Source organism: Ruditapes philippinarum, unplaced genomic scaffold (genome assembly GCF_026571515.1).
Source record: "Ruditapes philippinarum isolate M1 unplaced genomic scaffold, ASM2657151v2 ctg5213_1_1_1_1, whole genome shotgun sequence".
Taxonomy (NCBI): domain Eukaryota; kingdom Metazoa; phylum Mollusca; class Bivalvia; order Venerida; family Veneridae; genus Ruditapes; species Ruditapes philippinarum.
Genome location: NW_026864642.1, coordinates 1 through 7,155, shown reverse-complemented (window position 1 = coordinate 7,155; position 7,155 = coordinate 1).

Here is a 7,155-nt window from a genome sequence, read left to right as displayed (position 1 = left end):
ACTACGATGGGATACCAGGCCGACCACAATTGCTATCTAAAACAACCAACAACTCAGAACAGAACAATATATACAAATTTATTTACAAGAAATGAATATTTATAAATGAAAAATGATTATATATGAAAAGTCACTGCGCAAACCAACACTATCAACGTATCTCAGTCTATTTCTCCCGTAAAGTTTCTGTCATGATGTTTCAATAAAGTGGTGGCGTTGTTGAACAAAATTCGTCACAATGGCGGGCGTCTTGTATAAAATCTTATCAAGCGTAACTGTACTTCCTGAAGTGTTGGCACAGTTGATAGGATCCTGAACAAGGGCATGCGTCACCCTTTAGCCATGGACATTCGTGTGGAGGGCCCGTGTCATCTTCGGGGTGTCCTCAAATAAGAAGCTACAAAGTATAAAACATGATAAGTTCCATGATAATCAAAAATAAGGGTATAATAAAGTCCCTTGGAAAAGACTCGACCTTTGTCGGTTTCCAATAAAATAATGTGCTTATTTGAATAACCAAAATGTCCACTATAGTACACCATACATTCCGTGGAACAAAAATTCAATCACATCCGCATAATACTGCGTTGCAAATATATTCAAATATACGCCACATAATAACCACCAATAAATAAACGTCTTCCAAAATCATGCCACTGAAGATCCTTCTCTAGAGATACGTTAGTTTTGATACGTTGTATTTACTTATAACAAAAACTGATGATAAATGAAATGAAGTAAGATGATAACGTAAATTAAATTGACTGAAACAAATCATTACGATACTGCAGCATTTTAAATAAAGTTACACAAAAACGGTAGAACCATAATAAACTATTTATGAATAGATATATATATATCTGTAAAATATTCATGGCTCCTATACAATTACAATATAATTAAAACTTCAATTAACATACATTAATTAACATGTCTCGGTATAAATTTGCAATAGCGAAACACTAGAATAAAAAGAGTTTTTAAAATTTAATCTGCAAAAATTTAGAAAATTTAGAAAACAATAAATTACTGCCAAATAACTAAGCCTGAATCAAATAAACTATAATTCTAATAGAAAATAGTATTTTACGAAATAGCAAAAATTAATGAAACAAAATCACTAGAAAATTAAATTTACCTTGTACAAGCTGTAATTTTATGACAAATATAATTTGTCTGTCACCGTCATAGTGACCTGTATAACGTCCAGTGCATTGCAATATATCACTTAAAATTTAGTCATTATATAGCAAACTACTGAGTACTGAGCGGGAAAACGGATCGTGCAAACATGAAAAATCGATTTGCACGAAATAAAGCTGGGACGGCGGGAAAAATAGTTATGTAAAATAAAGGCCCGTCCTTCAAATACAGACATGATACATATATCTGGTTCATAAAACAAAAATGTAACTTTCTTATTACTGAAAGGATTTTTGTGAAATAAACGGCAAAATGTTTAAATTGAGACATGGAAATTTATGCAAACCATAAAAATACTCTAAATAATAATTCACCCGAAAACTCTAAATTAAACAAAAGATGATGCAATCTCACATAAATGAATATAGAGTAAAAATGAGGTTCGGCGTGAAAATATAATGCAAGATTTACAAACGTACTTTCACTTTGTGACAATATATGTATATAATTATGCAAATAAAACAATTTTCAAACATTGAAGAATATGTAAAATGTGTACTGCAAATATTTGAGCATATTACATTTAATCAATAAATTACATGCATTCATTTCGTATTAAATAATTTGACTTTGAATTTATAGAAAATAAATTTCTAATTACCTCCCATTATTTACATGAAATGTAAATGAAATGAAATTGGGTATAGTCTATATAAAAATGCCTTTTGGAACTTATAATTTTGAGCATCATATTTATGATATAAAACCATGAAAAAATGTGTTACAGAATCTTTAACGCCAGAATGTAAAAATAAATTAATTCAGTCATGTTTGATGCCTTGTTAACGGGATACTTTCTGCAAAGTTCCTTTTTGCACTGGGTCATAATGAAATTGTTGTAACCAGCTTATGGCTATTTGAAATACCATTTTAGCTCACTAGAACCAAACATCCTGGGTGCACTATTGTGTGGTAAAGGGCTATTGGCGTCCATTGTTTTGCATCAACTTTTGTTTTAAATAGCACATTCCCAGTAACTATTGGGCTTATAAATCTGAACAAGATTGTTATTAGAGCATGAAGCTTTTTTCCCTTTCAAAAACATTCAACGAATTCGGTAAAAAAAAATCTTCTGAAAAACCAAAAGGCTAGAGCTAAAATATTTGGTTTGTGCCAGTGTTTAGTATGTATCTACAAATTTTGCTGAAACTTTAGCCATGTGTGTATGATAAGCCGTTGCCTGGGGTTTATGTTTTTTCTTTATTTTTATATATAGTAACATTAAACGATGTCCTCCTCTTAAATCAGAACATCTAGATGATAAGATATTCGGCTTAAAACATTGCCTATTTAAGATCTATCAATAGTTTTCAAATTTGGCTCCACCACAAGGTGCCATGTGCTGTCTTTAAATGCATATAGTGAGAAAAACTTCTCCTCTCAAACCAGAAAAACAGAGCTTAGACTTTCGGTATGGAGTATTATCTAGTGGACCTCTACCATGTCTGTTTGAATTTTAGCTCTAAGGTCGAATTTGCCTGACCCCGGAGTTTTCCGTATATGTTTATATGTATTACTTAACAACTCTTTTTCTGAAACTTCACAGTCTATTATTTAATGGATTCCCCCAACCCGCCTTTGACCCGGGATCTTGACCCAGTGACCTTTTTTACTTTAATCCAGTGACCTATATTTTTTGTATTTAGAGCTAGTGCTATAAAATGTGTACTAAATGCCCATTTTCATATATAGCATTGATTTTTGATATAATTTGTCTTAGATTTTGAAGTAGTGACATCATTTTCCCCTATTTTTAAAATAGTGCTACCGCTATGAAATTTACACTGAATGCACAGTTTCAGATGCAACGAGGATGTTGACCTAGATTTTGACGCATTGACCTACTTTTTGTATTGAGAGCCACATCATTAAAATATGAACTACATCATTGTTTCAGGTGCATATTTGAACTTTGATATAATTAAATCAAGTTTTTAACATCATGAACGTTTCAAAAACGTTTATATGCATTGGGAATGTGAGATAACTTCACACTTTATTAGCAAATAATAACCTGGGGGCTTTCTTTGCCAAAGTACCATTTAATTTCTAACCTAGTATTTGACAATATATTAAACTTGCGCAGTCGACAATTCTAACACCGGTAAATGTACATATTTGCAACCATAATCATGAATTTGTAATGTATGTGAAAGTTGGTCAGGTATGATCACCTTGGTCATATATGGTCATATATAGTCATATATGGTCAAGTTGGTCATATATAGTCATTTATGGTCATGAATAGTCATATATGGTCATGTATGGTGTATTGGTCAAATATACTGTAGTCATATATAGTCACGTATGGTCACCTTAGTCATATGTGGCCACGTATGGTCATAAATGGCCATGTGGGTGACACTGGTCATACATGTATACGGCTGTGTATGGTTGTGTATAGTCACGTTGGTCGTTTATGGTCACGTATTGCCATGTACGGTCATGTCTTTTTCTGCTGTGAAACAATGTTAAATGTTCACAAATAAAACATAAAGGGAAACAAATAGCAGAAGATTTGTATATAAATATTTTTAAGGGGAGTGTTTCAAAACAAATCCTTTGAAGCTTCCTTCTCAATTCCGTAAATTTTATTTTATGTACCTTTTTATGTAAATGTAAAGATTATGAATACATATTGTTTAAACTAAAGAATTTAACACAACAGCTTGTCCACTATTTTTATTTATAATACCCATGACAATTAGTGAGCATTTTCGAAAGGGAAAACACATTTTTTCTATTCGACGTTAAATTTGACCAACATGTTAACATATATTTTTCTACCAAATTAACAAATTTTACACGTATCGGTAATTACGATGAAATTGTAATTTAATGAAATTGTACACGGTATGTTTAGCAGAACATATATATGTTGAATATCAGGGTACGATATAACAGTGTAAAGATAAAACATTAATGCCTAATTCTTGCGGGTCAATGCCTTCCTGGAATGACACTTCCCCAGGCTTGTAACGGCTCATGTTGAGCACGACATGAAATAACAAAATCACAAAAACACATATGTAGAGAGGAAAACGTCGGGCTGTCAAATATTCTGAATTTGTTGATAGAGCCCTCGCCAAAAGCTTATGAACACTCCCGTTAAAACAATGGTCTCAGCTCTCATACGAACCCTTGATCATCAGAATAGGTCTCGATGAGCAGCAGGATATATTGTAATATCATTGCAGACTTGTTTCAGACTGTCCTCTACTGACCTTTCAGGCTTTGCAAGTGCCACCGGGTGAGCAAAATGAGCAGACCTACCGAAACCCGAACACGACAGCCTCGGAATACAGCTCCGCGGCTCTACCGACCAAGCTTATCGGCCGCTTAATCATCTTCTTTCCCTAAACCCTGACATACTCCCCTGCTACCTTTTTATGTTTTTTTTAAAGACCTTTCTCTGGTTATCAGTTTAGACATTTGTATTTAGCTTGTTTTTTGTGGGCTTGGCTGTTGCTTCTTTGTTTTGTTCTTTTTGTTGATTTTGTTGTTTGGTGTGTGTGTTTTATTTCTTTGTTGTTGTTTATTTTGTTGTTGTTGATGTTGTATGTTTCTTTGGACTTTTCTTTTGGGAGGGAGGGTATTTTTTTCTTAGTATTTTTTCTTTTCGTTTTAGTTGTTATTTTGTTCTTTTTGTTTATACTGAATATTTTAGTTCGATTGTGTAGGAAGCTTTTAGCTTACATAGACACACTTTCGAATTCGAGCCTGGAACAAACCAGTTCTGAGCGATGAGTATTTAATTTTCTTGCTCAAGGAAACAACGATTGCCAACTTTCTGTTTGTTTGTAATTAAGTGTATCTGATATGATGGAAATGTTATTTATCAGTCTTCTATATTAAAAATTCTATTTCATACATGAACCCATATCAAAAATCATATGACAAAGCAGTTTACATTTGCCATAAACATAAAGGGAAAGTGAACAATAGCAAGATATGTTACATATTGATAACAGCAATGAACTTTGTATTTGTAAAGACAGTTTGAAACAATCACTTCAACAAATTGTAGGTTTTAAGGTCACTTGTTATTTGTATCTTCAACAAACTTGCAAAATTTCATGAGATTCATTTAAACATTAATTTGTTTTACCCATTAACAGTTCAAGTACAAGAAGAACAAAAAAAAGTCTCTATAAATGGGAGAGTTATTTTTAGAAATTTGGCATATGAAGAGAAGAACATGATTTAAGAAACCATCATTATATCAAGTTTTTCATAATCATTAAATGAAAATCGCAAACATGACTGCGGAAACAATGCATTGCAATGGTAAATAATTTTTTAAATAAGCAAATAAGCGAAGTTTTCAAATTCAAAGGCAGATTACACTGTTATCCAAGGTTTTTCTTTTATCTTTTCTTTTTTGAGCTTATATAGTGTATTTCGTCTTTTCAGTAATAACCACATGTTAGCCATTTTAATATCATAAAGTGGCTGCCTGCCCGACTGGTTAACGTTTCGGGGACTAGTTATCAAAGGATTTCTGGCCGCGTTAGTTCAGACCCCTTTCAAGGCAAGCCGTTGTTTGCACTTATTGGTTAGTATGAGTTGGTTCCAGGAACGGATTCAAGAATGCTTCAATAAACTTAAAGCTTCCAATACAATCGAGCTAAAATAAATTTGCATAAAACAATTTCAATACCAAATTTTAAAATTTTAGCTACCAGCAGTAAAGATTGTAGAACCTTGTCAGATTGCACGCATTTGAAAGCTGGCCTGCTTCTATACTGTTGGCAAGAGTACACACCAGGATATTTTCGATAGCACGTGCCAAGTTAGAGTATTTTACTTCTCCACGTGTGTTTTCTTACTTTTCATTTAAACAAGTTTTTTGTTTCAATTCAATTCTGTCCTTAATCTTCTAGTCATCTACTTTAAATTCACATTCTCCATCATCATTATCTTCCACTTGTATTACTTTCTTTCATTTATCAATTGACATTCGTTTGTTCTTCATTATCATTATCCCATGCATTGATATGTATATAACTTACCTATCTACTTCGTATATCATTTTATTATTAACGTTCACTTCTTTTCATCATTTTCATGCTTTTCACATTCGTTTACTTGTGTTTCTGCTTCTTCTTTATCACAAGTGATAAAATGTTTATCCCTTTGCAGAAGAGTCAGATCAAAATCCAATATTGTGTTAGCAAACTGTATCTCTTCTAGATTTTCATCTCTATCAGCTAACAAATTGAAAGTACTGTCATCTTCGCCGACGTCTTCATAATATTCATTATCCTTTTTGTTTTTCGTCCTCTTTTTGCACGTAATGCTGCATCTTTTGCCAAGTCTGCTCCATATTTGTGTTTTAAGATCAAATGTTTGCTAAGGTAACTCCTTCTTATAAATCTTGACAAACACTCTTTTTCAGCACAGTTCCAATATTCTAAGATTGAATGCTTTTCTTTAATATGCCTTTTTAAATTTCTTTTATTTAATTACATTTGTTGCAGGTATTGCAATAGCACACACACATTTTTTCTTTGTTATGTACTTTCTGGACATAAACATTAGCCATGCAATTCACGTGCAATTTTTGAAACGACAGAGCTTATCATAAGAGTGAGAACTACAACAAGAAAATCATGTGCAAATCGTGCGTCACAGAAGTAGATTGGAAAGAATTGCACTTACATTTCATATGTATTATTCAATAAAAATTTAATTATTTAACTTTTGTCAATGTACTAATGTTTATTGACAAGTATGCTCCGCTTATGTAAACATTATACATCTTGTACGTGATATATTTTAAAACGACTTTTAATCGTGAGTAATCGAATTGTTTTTTATCAAAATTTTATTAATTTTTAATATTTTCCGGTCGGGCGAGATATTTGCTCATATTCAATAAATTTATTCATTTTAAGAACTAGTCAATTCATGATTTATAACTGTTGTGATCTAAACTCAAAATAAAAAGTA